Source organism: Nyctereutes procyonoides, unplaced genomic scaffold, assembly GCF_905146905.1.
Source record: "Nyctereutes procyonoides isolate TBG_1078 unplaced genomic scaffold, NYPRO_anot_genome, whole genome shotgun sequence".
Lineage (NCBI taxonomy): Eukaryota > Metazoa > Chordata > Mammalia > Carnivora > Canidae > Nyctereutes > Nyctereutes procyonoides.
The window spans coordinates 37,984,341-38,000,794 of NW_026575140.1; the positions used below are offsets into that span (position 1 = coordinate 37,984,341).

Genomic DNA, 16,454 nt, shown 5'->3' on the forward strand with positions numbered 1-16,454 from the left:
CAAGGCCACCCCTCCCTCACCACACCCCCAACTTTTTTTTTGTCTGTCAAACTCTCACTGATCATCCTTCATCTTATGAGAAACTTTGCCCCCATACCCCATCACAGACTTGAGTCCATTTTTGTGCTCTCATATCAAGTGTTAACGTCTATCAACTACTCACCAGATAGTACTGGAATCTGTTATGTACATGGCTGTCTCTTCTACAAGCCTAGGTAAGTTCTGCAAGGGCAAGTAATGTGAATTCTGCAAATCTTAGTACAAGGCATGGTGCCCATTGAGTGTTTTTTAGGATAGGAAGATAAAAGAGAAGATGTAAGAAAGAGAAGGAATAGAAAAAGGGGAGAGGAAAAGAAGAAAGGGGGAAAAGAGAAAAAGAAAAATTACAGAAGTAAAAGAATGAAGGAAGTTAGGGAGGTAAGAAAAATAAAGCAGAGGGAAGAACGGCATGCAATCTGCTCTGCTAGGTCTTGGGGGGTCACATAGATGAATAAAACCAAGTCCTTCCTCTATCACAGTCTACTTGGGGAGATATAGTCAGGGAAAGATGGAGAAAGTTTGGAGAGCAGGCAGGGAAGTTCTATGAGCTGGAGTAAGCCAGTTGCAAATCCCAGTGCAGGTCACTATGCCTATCCAGTTGATGGATTTCAGACCCGCAGAACCTTCTTCCAGATTTGGTGACTGTGATAAAGTTAGAGACTGGTTAAGCATGGGTTTAGTAGATAGATTCTTCTTTCCTACAATCTTATCCAAAAAGCCTGAAATATCTCATGAGCACTGCCTAGTACATGCCTTGTACACAGTAAATGCTGCAATATTTATGGAATAAACAGAAGCCGTAAAAACTTATTTGGAAATACAGGATCTTATTTCGAGCATCTCACAGGCACACAACCTGATTGTTGAATGGTTAAATGAAGGAGTAGTGTGATTCCTGATACCCTCCCTAATGCCTGACACACAGTAGGTAAATATGCATTGAAAAGAAGACCCATATAAATCTCAGCTTCACCACAAACTAGTTGAATGACCTTGAACTAGTTACAATCTCTCTGGGCCTCAGTTTCTTCATCTATAAAATGAATGGCCATGATATAATAACCTCTAAGATGCCTCCAAACTCTAATACTCAGAGATTCTAAAAAGGCTCAGGATATTCTGATGGCCAAAAAAAAAATGAAGGGTACTTCAGACTACCAGGGCAATTCAAATTTTATTTATTTTTAAATTATGGGAAAGTTCTTTGGCCAGCTACAGAGGCCCCATTCACTGCTGGAATAAATGCCCATGACTTCAAAGCTATAACATGAGGTATTAAATTTAGAAAATAGAAAAGGAATAAAATTGTGCTTTCCTGCTTATATGCTTCTAGCCTTATTAACAATTTTCATGCCACCACTAATGTGATTGATTTTTTAGCCACAGAAGACAATATTTAGCATAGGAAAAAGAGAATAAATTGACATTTATGACCTACCTATCATTAATTATTATTTTTCAGTACCTACTATATGTTAGATAGTAGGTCAGAAATATTCCTTATTTTATCTCATTTCACATCTACATGTACACCATGAGCCAAGCATTTTTCCCCCAATTTACAGATGAGACATCCAAGACCCAATAGGATGTGGCCTGTCCAGAGTAATACAACTAGTAAGGTAAATTTGAACCCAAGTCTGATTTTTGGACCAGTATTTTTTCAATTGTATCACTTCTGAAATATTCCAACTAAGTAAATGGCTCCCCATCAGTGGGAATAATCAAGCACCAACTAGAGATGCTGTAAGAGAGATCATTGTACTGGAGTGAGCAGATCCTGCCTGGTTGGATTGCATAACCTTGTAAGTCCCTGCCAAACTGAGAGTTAATGATCCTATGACCTTAAGTCACTACAAGTAGAGTAATGAGAAGTGAATATCACTAAGCACCCTTCAACTGCAGAGGATTTGAAATGTGTGATATCTTTTTTCTTTTAATGTTTCCTACAACTATCTTTGTTCCAAGAAGAATACTCTCTCTTTCAAATTCAGAAAAATCCACATCCTGACCCCTCCCCACTGCTATCATTGTTCCATTCTTCTAATGACCCACTCTAACCACAGAATCATTATTCTGCATTAACACTGGTCTGTATAGTCCCAGGAGGTAGAATGAGGAATGTGAAATTTAATTCACTAGCATAGGAAATATCCACCTGTAATCCCAGGCAACATTAAACTGGGCTACTCTGCTTGATAATGAGCCCCTCCTTTTTACGATGTGTTCAAGAAAGTGCTTAAATACCACTTTTACATGAAGCCATGGCCACTAATCACCTAAAATAACTCTTTTTTTCTACCTTGTTACAGCTATTATTGCTAGAGTTCTTGTAAGGGACTTTGAATATATTTGAGCTTCCTGGCTAGACAATAAACTGAGGACAGAGAATATGTCTCCTTGTAAGGAACTCTGTATAACAGAATGCTTCCTAGGAAGAAATCAGCAGCAGCAGCGGCTTCATTATTATTAGTATTTAATCAAGGGAAATTCCAGCTATTTCTCCAATAAATATATAACTTCAACTTAGACTGAGTCTTCTGTGAATGGATCCCTCCAAGAAAAGATTAGAGCAGGCCCTGTAGGCAAATCCTTCCCCTCCCAAGGTGACCTGATAACACACTGACCCCAGTGAGAAAGTGAGTGAAACTACTGAGATCAAGGGATCTCCTAAGAAGACAAAGACCAGGACTCGGACCAGTTCCCAAATGAGGTCAACCAACAAAGCAAATGTTGCAGAAGTGAAGTTCCCATAAGAAAAAGATCATTTGAATATGTGACCCAAGGGCAAACCATAGCCTGAAGGCTGATGGAAAAGGCTGGTTTGAATGCCATGTGTGATAGAAACTGGAATTCCCTCCAGGACTAATCTTCCTAGTGTGCTTGTCACACATTGGGCACAGGTGTTGGGCATGTATGTATAACCTACACGGCCATTTGCTATGCGCCAGTCTCCATTCTAAAAGTTTTTCATACAGGGGTGCCTGGGTGGTCAGTCCATTAAGCATCTGCCTTTGGTTCAGGTCATGATCCCAGGGTCCTGGAATCGAGCTCCAAGTTGGGCTCCCTGTTCAGCGGGGAGTCTTCTTCTTCCTCTCCTGAAGCTCCCCCCACTCATGACCCCCCCCTTGCCCATTCTCTCTCAAATAAATAAATAAATAAATAAATAAATAAATAAATAAATAAAATTTTTAAAAAATAAATGCTTTTCATAGATAGACTCTTCCCTCTGTGAGGTAGTTAGGTGATATTGCTGCTTTATGGATGATGAAACTGAAGATCAGAGAGTGGTAATTCACCCAAGTTCCCATGATTAGCAAGTATTAGAGCCAGGACAGAGCCCCAGATATTCCCAATAAAACCACTGGTTGGGAGACTCCTAAAGAGGAATAAGCAAATTCCTATCAATAAGAGTAGATGGGGCTCCATAGGATTTAGTGGAAAAATAATGACATGCATTATTTTAAGCATAGATATATGATACCCATAGCTGGAAAAATGGGAGAAAACATGAAATGTGGCCAAAAGACCAAAACAAGGATAGTGACAAGAGGGCAATTTGTATTGTCAGAGCAGAGCTGGATCAAGAGAATGGAAGTCTATGGGGAAATGTAGGAGTGGGTACAGTGCAAAAATCAGAAAATCAGGCAAAATGAAAGCAGGAACTAGTGGACTTAAAGGGGCAACATGTAATGAGCTGGATCAATTCTAAGCAATATGTATTCCATTGGATTGAGATTATGTGAATTTAAGAGTTGAGGTTGCCATTATGCTCAGAAGAAGCTAAGGGGCTGGGGATCAGAGGTATAGAATAGTTTGGTCAAGATAGTCTTCTTTCTTTTCTTATAAAGCAAAGCTATTCCCAACCGTTTAGAGAAGGTGGCTTCCAAGAGGTTGGCAGAAGGTTCATCTTGCTAGGGAACTCAGGCTATTAGCTGTCCTGAGGAGTGTAGAGAGAGCCCATGAGGAAAGCCCTTAATAAAACTCTTCCTCAGAAGTCAAGCCTCTAACCTCAAAGCACCTTGATGCCTTGAGGATCTGCTGGCTCTAAACTTTATCCTGTAACATCACACAAGGGCTTTCCAAGACATCAGGTTGCAAATAATTGCCCCATGCATACTTCCCAACTTAATCTGCTGGTAAGTCACAACTGATATTCAAGAATCTCCTCTTTGATTTTCAGCTCTGAGGACAGAAATGCAAAGGAAATGCCTGGGGGGTACGAAGAGGCCATCAGGAAGCCAAGTGAGATTCAAGGGAGCAAGCTTGTGCCTTGAGAGGGTGGGCCTGGATTTCAGTTGCAGAGCTGCCTCCAGGAACTCCAGGAAAGTCCCTTCCCCCCTGAGCTTCAATAAGAGGACAGGACTAAATGACCTCTAAGGTCCCTGTAATTTGCCTGTTACTGTCATTACTATCGATACGAGTGGGCTAACAGCGATGATTCGTGATGTATTTGAAATGTGCTTACTTTCAAATTTCCTGCTGTCCCTTTAAAATGAGTTATGTTAAAATCAAAATCCTTATCCTTCATACAGTGAAGTATTTGTTAGTATAATAATATAATGGCTTTAAAATACTTGGACTTGCTTCAAAATACTTGAGTCCTAGGACAAGAAGTTTCTAGGAGTCTTAAGTCTTGATTTCAGCTAAGGGCATGATTTCAGGGTCACAGAGAGAGCCCTGAGTCGGCTCCTCAGCAGGGAATCTGCATGAGGATTCTCTCTCCCTTTGTCCCTCCCCCCAACTCGTCCAGGTTCTCTTTCTCTCTCTTTCTCTTTCTCTCTTTTTCTCTTTCTCTCTCTTTCTCTTTCTCTTTCTTTCTCTCTCTCTCTCTCACACACACACACAGAAATTAATATGTCTTTAAAATAAAATAAAAACTTGAGTCCCTCCCACTACTCCTATTTAATAGATAAAATAGGTAAAATGTTGTGGTTGTTGAAACTGAGTAAGAGGTAAATGGGAGTTTATTATAGGAGTCTCCTCACCTTCATGCATGCTTTCTTTAAATTTTTCACAGTAAAAAATTAAGAAATAAATAATAGAATAGAATATAAATATATTCAGTAGTATAGTCTAGTATAGTCTCTCTCTGCCCTTAGGTTAAAACTCCATGACTTTCCAGCTCACTCCTAGGTAACAGATAGTCCTACAGGATCTTAAAGTCACAAACGCAGTTTCAGTTCAGAAATGAGAATGTCCAGTCCATGGTATAAATCAAACCCTGACCAAGATTTAGTGCCAATCTGACACTCCCAATTCTGGAAATTTTAGTATGGAGACTCAGGGGAGAAAAGAGAGGGCACGGCTGGCTGAGCTACATATGATTTCTAGCCCCCAACCCCTCTCTTTCTTACCCTATGCCCCAACCAAGGGTGAAAGGTAAGAAGGGAGGAGGGAAAGGATGTAGGACAGGTCTGACTCATATTTGTATAGTAAGTAAACTGGCTTCAGAGGCTCTGGGTCTTACAGATTTTCAAGGCTGCCTCTTTATCTAGTGAGCAATTTTGAGGACTGTAGAACAGTGCTGTCTGATATAATATAATGCAGGCCACATAGGCAAGCCATATTTGTAATGTTCAAATTTCTAGTAGCCACATAGTATAAAGTAAAAATAAATAGGTGAAAATGATTTAAATAATATATGTTATTTAGACTACCTATTATTTTAACATGTGGTTAGTGGCTCCCATACTGGACAGCATAGTTCAGAGGTCTTCATCCCTGGAGATCTCTTGCTAGGTGACCTGATCATACATCCCATCTCATCTGCAAGAGACGTAGTAGCTTAGTCTTGTCACTCAGGCTTTATTCTCATTATTAATGTCCCTTTTCACTCTTCCAAGTGACCCTGTTTAGATGATGAATCATATTGTCACCCTGCCTATACTTTCTATCCGCGAGGGAACTGTTGGCTTCTTCTTCATCCTCATTTCCAAGTGCTCTACCTGAAGTGGGTCAGGCCATTTTTTCCTCCTAGTCCAAGGGTCAGCAAACTACAGCCTATAGATTTAAGAAGGTTTTGCATTTTTAAGAGACAGAAAAAACAAAGATTACATGACATAGATAACACACCTCTTGCAAAGCCTAACTTACTACCTGATCTTTTACAAAATAAGTTTACTGGCCCTTATTCTCTATTTTTGGTGGGTGAAAGGAGGTAAGACCCAAGTTGACCAAACTCCCACCACTATTCCTTCTGGGACTGAGTTGGGGAAGCAGATCCTTTACCTCTTACCCAGTTTGAGACTAGGACATAGACCCATGACCCTCCCCGCTTCCCTGATGACTCAGCAAGAACATTCTGGAAGGAAATCTCATCACTCAGCTCCCTTTGCACTCTCTCAACTCAAAGCCATTTCCTCTAAACATCTGCATAATATAATTTGGCATTTCACTTTGGAACTTCATTTCTGTTATATCTTAGTGTCTAATCAAAATTTCCATATTAAGCTCTGGTTCCTATAGTACCATCTCCACCAAAACTGTCACCATCACCACTCTCACCATCATTCATTATGTGTTTCCTTAAATAGCCTGAGTTTGTTGGGAGGAAAATCTCTTTTGTCTTATTTTTTAATCCCCCATAGCACTTAACATAATGTCTCACACAGCTTACATTAACAATAAACATTGTTTGAATGAAAGAATTAATGATAATTAATTCATACACTCAACACTTCAGCCCAACTAAACAATAAAAACTCTCTGAAGACACTGACATCTTTTCCCTGTGTGCCTTTGCATAGACACTACCCTGTATGTCTTCCTCCCTTCTCTTCTCGTCCACCATTCTCCAAGATGCAGCTCAAATAAAATAGTAATACAACTTTATCAAAAATTAAAATTAAAACTCTCTAATACCCTCAATTAGAAAATCATAGTCTCAGTAAACCTTTCCACATCCACCCTAGAAGAATGTAGCTCTCCTAATCCATAGCCAGTAACACATTTCTCTCCTCCAATACTTAAAACAGTGTACCTTGTCTGGATGTATAGTTGTCTCTCCCACAGATCTGGATTCTGCATGTTATAATCACTTAGAAAACCTTTAAAATATACTGATGCCTGGGCTCCATTCCAGAGCAAGAGAATCAGGATCTCCAGGTTGGGGCCTAGGCATTGGCATTTTCAAAATGCTCTTCCATAATCTAATATGCAGCCAGAGTTGAGAACCATTGTACAAAATGGTGAGCTACCAGAAGGCAAAGACTGTAGCTTCTCTCTGCAACTCTAGTTATTAGCAAAGATTACAATGGAATAAATAGTTGTCAAATGAATGAACTATGAACCTTAATAGAAATATAAAGAATAATTTATATAAGTCTATTAGAAAATGTGAGATAAACAACTATATATTAATCTAATGACCTCTGATTAATTGGACGGGTTTATTTAACCATATTAAGCACTTAAAATGACTAGACCCTCATATCTAACTAAGCAGTTTTCCCAATTGTGGTAAACTTGGCCTTAAAAGAAATACAGATAGCCCTGCAAAAATATGGACATTAAGGCAGTTCATTAGCATGGTCTCTAACCAAGTCCGAAAGACAGACCTCCAAAGACCCCTCAGATAATATAGATATATTTCAAGGTTGTTATCCTGCAACTGTCAAGCCCAGTCTTTCGTAGCCCTTCTGCTATGTAATTTATACTTAAGAGAGGCAAGAGAATTTTTTATTAATATGTTTTTCAAGCAACACTCAGCTCTCTTATAATGATGCTGCCTGTTAGTAGCATTAAGTACAAACATATCTCTTGGTTTTTACTTGTTAATGTGTACCTCTCCTGTATTTAGAGATAGCAATAGACATGGTCATAAGATCGGAAAATTGCTGATGGTCAGGGGAGGACAACATGAAGGCATGCACATCTTTGCCAGTAATGAATCTGCAATGAACTGGTGTCATACAATGGAAAGATCACAAAAGAAGCTCTGGGTTTGAGCTGGTCCTTATCACTTACCCTGTGTCCTTGGACAGGTAAACTCACCACTTTGTACTTTGTGCAACTCATCTCAAAAACAGAAGGTAATAAGAAAATCTATTGCAAATGCCCAGCAGTTATTGTATGGGTAAAGTGACAAGTGACAAAAACACTTAATAAAGTATAAACATCTATGCTAATATGCTTGCTTCATTCATTCAGTTGCAAACACTGTCTATACACCTATTGTGTCAGGTACTAAAGGAATACAAATAATAATGATTCTTGTTACCATTGTTATTATAAGGGACCATACTATTATAATGAAGTCCTTATTATGATATCTTGTGATGGTTAATCTTACATATCAACTTGACTGGGCAACAGAGTGCCCACATGTTTGGTATAACATTATTCTGGGTATGTCTGTTTTGGGATGAAATTAACTGTGTTTGTAGACTGGGTAAAGTTGATTTAGTCCTTGGTTATGTGGGTGGGCCTCATCCAATCAGTTGAAGACTTGTATAGTACAAAAAGTTGAGTAAGAGGGAATTTTTTTCTGCCTGATAGCACTGGCTTTGGACATTGCTTTTTTTCCTACCTTCAGACTTGAACTGAAGCTTCGGCTCTTCCTGGCTTCTGGACTAGACCTACACATCAGTTTTTCTGGGACTCCAGCTAGCCAACTGCAGATCTTGAGACTTATTAGCTTCTATGATTGGGTGAGTCAGCAATAATAATAAGTCTTATAATAAGTGTGTGTGTGTGTATGTGTTAAACATAAAGAAAACCAATAGAATATATGTGTGTGCATGTGTGTACACATACATCCTATTGGTTTTATGTATACCCACACACACATCCTACTGATTCTGTTTCTCTGAGTAACTCTGACTAAAATGCATCTATGGCAGTATAAGCACTTTTGGTCAGGCATGGAGGGGTATCAGAGATAATCTTCTTTAAATAAAATTCCTTACATTGATACAAGTGTTCTTTGCATCTAAGAGAAGTCATTATATGAGTCAGTGGTTATTGAAATCAGCTGGCCAGCTTTAAAAACATTGATTCCTAGTCCTGAGACCAGATCTTCTGAATTAGCACCTTAAGGGGGCAGAACTTAGGAATCTGGAGCCCTACCAGTCTCCAAGTATTTCATTTGAGTAACCACATTTGTGAAATTTCCATCTTTGTGGTTTGACTGAGGGAACTAGAAACTAAGGATTGGCCTTAGTGTCTGAAAGTCCATCACCTCAGGTTCATACATGTGGTTGATCTCTCTTGTCTCCCGCTGAATGCAGATATGCTAGAGAGATAATATATGAGACCTCTACCCATAAATTTAGGGTATATTTATCCTGAACTCAGCTCTGATAATGTTCCTCCTGGATCCAAACGCCTTTGAGGTCTCCCCTTTGTCTACTTAATAAAATCCAATCTCCTTTCAATGGTACCCAAGAATCTCCAAACTGCGACCCCTGGATGACTGCAGCACCATCGTTTCCCACAATCACCCGCGTACACCTTGCAGTCCAGCTACAACAGAGGCTCCATGGATCCTGTTCTCACCTCCACCTGGAGAGCACTATTATTTCTGACCTCCATCCTACAAATTTTAGCTCAAATGGCATTTTATTCTTGTAACTTCCCTAATACCTCTCCTACAGACCGCTTTATATAGCCACATGTATATATGTCTCCCTTTTTGAATGGGATCTTCTCAAAAGTAGGTACCTGCACTTCATGTCTGTGTCCCCAGAGTGCTGAATCAGACACATACAGCAAGATTCATGTATATTAATTGAATAGATTCAGGCTATTTTCATACATGGTCACCAAAAGAGAAAAATTAAGAAGTTGGGCAGTTAGTTGAAAAATCTGGAAATGATATAGAAAGATAGCATACAGGGTAGGCCAGGCAGCATAGCGTATTGGTTAGAATGCTGAGGCTTTGCAGAGAGAGATATGAGTTCAATTCAGAGCTCTCCTACTTGTTAGTCATGTGATGGGTCAAGCCACTTCACCTTTTGTTGTCTCAGTTTCTTCCTCTGTAGATGAGGATGATGACGGTATTATCTCCCAGGGCTCTTGTGAGGTTTAAATATGCTAAGAACTTGGTATATCATCAGATGGTACCATATTCACAGTAACAAACTGTACTTGCTGTTGCCTCTTTCTTATTATTTTAGCAATATTTTAGCAAGTGAGTACAGCCTTGGACAGTGGAAATCCCTAATTTACAGGTGAACAGAAAAGTGAAAGAGTCCTAAAGCTAACTTATCTGGTGGGCCATTTCCATTTCTGAAGGGTATTTACCTCAGGGGGGGGGGGCAAAAAAGCCAGCGAGTTATGTCCTCATCTTCTATGAGTTGCCTCTCTTCCCTGATGGATTTCCTTAAGGAATATAGATCCACAGGAGATTTATGTGTGTACTCTGTTTCCCAATAGTTAACGCAACTTATTTGCCACCACTAAGCATTCATTTTCTTCCTAGAGGTCAATTCGCAAGGTGCCTGCTGCTGTCAAGTGCAAGACTGATAGAGCAGTAGCAGCTGACTTGATGTCTAATGTACATGAGGCCAGCCTCCCCTTTGTCTCCGGACTGAAATGAGACATGGGCTAAACTCTAAAATCATCCTTGGAATTGAAAAGTGATCTTAGATATCATTTTATCCAATCCACTGCCTGGGTATATGACAAAGCTCAGACGTAGACAGGAGAAAAAAACTTAGAATACAGTACAGAGCTGTGATTGCCAAAGGCCACTTGTCTGTGACAAAAGCAGCCCTGTTCTGGGTGAAATGAGAAAAGAAGGATAATGTTGTAAGGCTTTCATAAAGGCAAATGGGTTGGATTTTTTTAATCCAAAGTTAAGTTCTTCATACTTTTATGATATTAAGATTACTTTTCTTTGTAAGACCATGATGGTTAATGCTGATTACTTTCTTGAATAACTTTACCTGGGTAAGTAAACATAGATAACTCTATGTCCTTCTCCACTGTTTTGTTGTTGTCGTTGTTGTTGCTGATTCTTCAGTTGGCTGTTTTGCTGTTCTATAGATTCTCCAAGAGTTTGGTGCTTTCTGATGTCAAGATTCAGAACAGGAGCTGTGGAGTCAAAAAGACCTAAACTGTTATCTTTGTTCTCCAAGTTGTAGGACTTTGAAAAAATTCATTTAACTTCTCTGGGTCTCTAAAATGGTCACAATAACAATAATGCCTACTTTATATGATCAATATGCAATGAAGAGGTACCAGATGGCACATGGTTAGCACCGTGCCTGGCACAAAGATGGTGGTAGTGGTGGTGTAAATAGGTTTTTCAGAATTCAGTCATGTAGATAAAATCTTTAAGTCAAGAGCAGTCAGAAGGAACTAAAAAGCATTTAATTTCCATGTGGGATTATTCCTAGATGTAGCCTGTATGCTTTGAGGATTGCTGCTTTTGGATTCAGATAGAATGGATTCATATGCTACTAACCTGAGCCACTTTCTGGTCTAATGATTTTAAACAAGGCAGGTAACTTCTCATAGTCTCTGCTCCCTCATACAGTAGGATACAGTCTTCCCTTATAGAACATCAACATAGTAGGCATTTTGCGCATATCTTTAGTTAACATACACAGCAACCCCATAAAATAGATACAATCATTATTGTTATTTGCAGTAATGTTCTATAAAGCTGTGTGCATACTAAGCCATTGTTCCTAGGGGGCTAGGTTCCTGTGAGCCTCTGGTCACAATAATTTCATCAACTGATCAATACATACCTTTATTTATATGTGTTTCTTTTTAAAGACATTTTATTTAATACATATTGATTCATTAACATTGAAATCATGTCCAACAGCACTGTAACACACTCCTGAATGAAACTTATCTAACATGTATATTCTCTCTATAAAGCACATCACCGCCTTCTTCTGCTTAGGAACACAAGATAGTACTTCAGTACTATACTTGAGGTTCAACCATAGAAAAAAGTGTGAAAAAAAAGTGGGAAAAAAAAGTGAAATCGCCAAAAAAGGGACACAAAAATGTAATATGTAGCACTAAAAAGATCTCACAAAGGACACCTGTTTACAGTATGATCACCAAAACAAAAAGACAGAATATTGACTTGTGTGACCTCAGCTGGGTGCACGCCTATTGGGCAATTTATATTTTTGTTGCTCTGTGCAACAAAAGGGCCACAAAAGTGCCACCAATATCAATCTGGGAATTACAAATAAATTTTAGTAGTTGAGTTCACAAAGAATCTGCAAAAAATAAGAATCAACTGTATTGTTCCACACACAGAGGGGAAACTGATCCTCAGAGAACTTACTTAATACAACTAATTAGTTGTATTTGAAATTGAGTATATATGTTTTCAAAGAATGTTCCCACATTCTTTCCATTACTAATGCCAGCACAAGCACTGCTTATATACCAGTTACTCTGCCTATGAAACAGTAGAGGTATAAATAGGTACCTTGCAGAGAGATGGTGATGACCAAATTAGCTGATGCCCTTGGAAGTGCTTTGTAAACTGTAGAGGATTACACAAATGTGAGAGTTTTATAAGTAGATTCAATTAAAGTGAAGTTTCACTATCTGGTATTAAGGCTGACAATAATGAGCTCCTTGATTCTTCCACAGTTGAAAGAGACCAAGATGAGAACCAGGACCTTGAGAGGTCCATGGGTGGATAGCCCTTATCCCAGCAAGCAACGAGAAGCTGGTGATTCAGGCTAATTCAACACAGTCTCAGTGGGATTGCTCTTCTAGAAGTCTGAGAGCAAAAGAAGTGCTTACAGTATATTTTAGCTAAAAGATCAAAATGCAGGCTGGATGCACTAAAAAAAGTGTTTCTGATGTCAAGTCCACTTAGAGTTGCTGTTACAAAAATCCATCACCCAGACTACAAAAAAATCAACAGGAGCAGCATTGGCCAGCACTGTGGATATTGGTGAATGGGGATGTTGTCTCAAAGAAAAGATCTTGAAGCTGTTTGCTGTGCTTTAATGAGGGAGGGGGCTTGGAGCCGGTACACTCTGCGTTAATTACAAAAGGGTATTAAAGAAAGTTGAGGCCAGGTTCATCCTAATAAAATGAGAAGAATTAACCATCTCTGGTAAAGAAAAACTGGTAAAAAGGAAAAGAAAGGACTTAAGCATATTCATACCCTTGAACTCACTAATTCCACTTCAAGAATGCTAATAAAATGATCAGACAAGGGAAAATAGTGACACACAAAGATGTTCATAGTGTAGCTGTTTCCCATTTTTAGCTTTTATAAATAATGGGGAAAGGGTTGAAAAATTATGACACATCCATACAATAAACACTAAATGTAATTTAAAATCATTTCAAGAATTTTTAACAACATGCAAAAAATATGTAGTTAAGTATACTATTATGTGGAAAAAAAACAGTAAAAGTCTGATACAAAAAGCATGACTCAACTGTGTTTTTGTGTGCATTTCTAAAAATAAAACAAAAAATTAAAAGGAAATATGCCAAATGTTAATAATCATTGATTTCTTGTCTCTGAAATTATGAGATATTTTTATTCATTTTTTTATTTCCAAGGTTTCTACCAAAAATATATACCATTATTATTTTTAAGATGGGGGGAGAGCAAACAGCACAATGAAAGTACAATCTAATTTGCTGTCACACTCCACACCAAAACACTTCTTTGATGAACAGAAGCACAGATTAAACAAGATTTAGCCTGTTCATCTAACAGGTCACTGATCTGTAAAAATATCAGATGTTTTCAGATTTTTCAAATCATTTATTATTAAGCAACTAGTTGGAGTGTAGCCAACTTAATTAAACAAAGAACATGAGATGGCCCCATCCCCAGAACAGCCCCTGGGGGGCCAGGACTCTCCTCTCCTCACCTTTGTACTCCCAGAATCTCATGCCTGAAACAGAGCAGGAGCTCAATAAATATGTATTAAAAGAATGAATACATTGAAAAATATGCTGCCATAAAATCATAGTTCAGAAGCCATCTGTCTTATCTTTCATTCATTCATGTACTCAAAGTTTTATTAAGTTTTATTAAGCACTTTTTTATACACATACATATATATACCTATGTATATATGTATACACACACACACACATAGGCATGGGCAGCCTTTAAGACATGCAATGACCCAGGACTTTCCTAATACATAAACAAAGAAAAAACTTCACACAATAAGAAGGTCATGGCTAAAATGTTGAGGGGGTTCACAAGAGGGAGGAATTTCTCCAGGTGGAAAGTTCCAAGAAGGCTCCCTAAGGAGGCTAAGAGGGGACAGGACTGAAGCTGAGTCTTGAAGGATGGATAGAATGTGGACATAAGTTAGGAAAGTAGGGAGAAGGCACTTACTGAAGAACTGACAAAAGCAAAGTCTTAAAGGTGAGAATCAATAAGGCTTAGGGAAAACAAGAGTTGCTTCAGTTGGCTAGAGCATGCCCACCTAAGGGAGATAGCAGAGGGGAGGCTGAAGCCAAGGGACCTAGTTATGTAGGGAGGGTTTTGAGTGTCATGTTAAGATTTGCTTTCTCTCATAGATAATGGAGAACAAAGGAAAGTCTTTGAATAGGAGAGTGGCCTGTTCAGAGAAACACTTTAAGAAGATATCTGGGGGGCACCTGGGAGGCTCAAGAGGTTGAGCATCCAATTCTTGATTTCTGCTCAGGTCATGATCTCGGGGTTGTGGGACTGAGCCTGGCATCTGGCTCTGTGCTCATTGGGAAATCTGCTTGTCCCTCTCGTCTGCTGCTCCCCCCATCTCTCCCTCAAATTAATTAATTAATTAATTAATTAATTAATTCTTTAAAAAAAAAAAGGAAGATACTTGGGAAGCAATGGGTAGCTTCAAAGTGGAGCAAAGCTCCCTGTGACCAAAAGCTCCCGTGAAGGGCTTGGAATCTTCAACCAGCTAAGCAGCTGGAAGTTGAGTTCTTAGTTCCTTCAATCACCAGGACTGCCCCAGCTCTCTGCTGTTAGATTGCTTTTAAGATGAGATGCTATGGACCAAGCTTTAGACAGATGCTTAAACCCTAGACTCAACCACCAGCCCTATTGCTCCTCCCCATCAGAAGCAGTTGAATTGCTTTGCAAATATATGCAGATACATGCGAATAACAAAGCCATTAACATGTGCCCCAAGCCTCAAAGGGAAAGGTTTGCTTTGATCAAAGCTCATAATGGGATATATCCAAGGGGCAGAAAAACAATATTCTGCTCAGCCCCAACAAGGGAAGGTTTAGATTCTGGAACAGAATGCCTGGTCTTAGTGACTGCTCTTCAGTTAAATACTAGAGCACAAAGCTTTCTCCTTCTACTTCTCCATTTCCTGAAGTTGGAATTGCTGTAAGAGATCTTTTCCCTGCTTCAATTTAGCATGACTGCAAGTATTGATAAAAACGTGTATGTGTGTTTAAGTGTGTGTGTGTGTGTGTGTTTGTATGTGTGTGTGTGTGCTGAATCTGACCTTTAACCTCCTTAAAATACCATCCTCAGGCCAGCAGCATCTATGTCATCTGGGAGAATGCAGAATTTCCAGCCAGATTCCAGTACTAGTGAGTCAGAATCTGTATTTGAACATGATGCTAGGTGTGCATTACAATGTGAGGAGCGCTGATCTAAACAACCTAAGTAACCATAATGATAAACTCCTAAAGGCCAGGACTAGTTCTTATTTACCTTCATGTCTCCTGGGCATGGTGCCTAATCAGTAATCAAAACAGGCCTCTCTTTCCGCTTCTGAAAAATAAGATAATAGCTATCTAGGGGTGATCCATGGAGTGAACAGAATATTCAATGTAAAATGTTCAAACATAACGCCTGGCATTCTGGTGCCCAAAATGCTAATTCCCTCCTTACTTTCAGCCTCTTAAAATCAGTGGCTGAACTGTGTGCTAGAAGCTTACGTTGAACATTTCGTATTTTCTAAAACATCTATCTCATCTAATCTTCATGTTCAGAGAGCCAGAGTTGCCAGCTGAGTTTTATCAGCCAGAAAATTGGGAACCAGAGAGTTTAAAGGTCTTGTGCAAAGTCCCAAGGCAGCAGGGGCAGAGCTGGAATTTTAACCAGCCCCCTTACAGTCTTCCCTTAACCCCACAGCCACCTCATCCATAATTCAGGGCAGATCCCACAAATACCCTGCTAAAATCTCTTCTACCACCTTCAGGGTAGAATCTCTATATATTTTTTTTGCACAGCCCAGGAATGGACAGTGTGATCTGTATATATTACTGAAGGTACTATCTGACCTCAGGGCGGGCATGGGCTGGCTGTTTCAGGCAGGACAATGTTGTAAAAGATCCAGGGAGACTTCCATGACCTACCCTCTGCCTGCTTCTTTAGGCTCAGTTGCTTCTTTCCTCTTGTTTCAGATCATATTTGTTAGTACAAGGTCATCAGGACTCCATTCACTATGGTCCCTTTCTCTGGAATGGGTGTGACTAACCCACGGTGGCAGATGGCTTCTATT

The 16,454-nt window shown here is 39.3% G+C and overlaps 1 protein-coding gene across 1 annotated transcript in view; it reads right to left on the reverse strand.

Moving 5' to 3' along the window:
* The window catches only part of DAB1 (DAB adaptor protein 1), a 1,111,289-nt gene that overhangs the window by 906,245 nt on the left and 188,590 nt on the right, over window positions 1-16,454 (reverse strand). The window contains exon 2 of the mRNA XM_055307012.1: window positions 10,929-11,076. The gene's annotated coding sequence lies outside the window, so the exon portion shown is untranslated. The remainder of the gene's footprint in view (window positions 1-10,928; window positions 11,077-16,454) is intronic.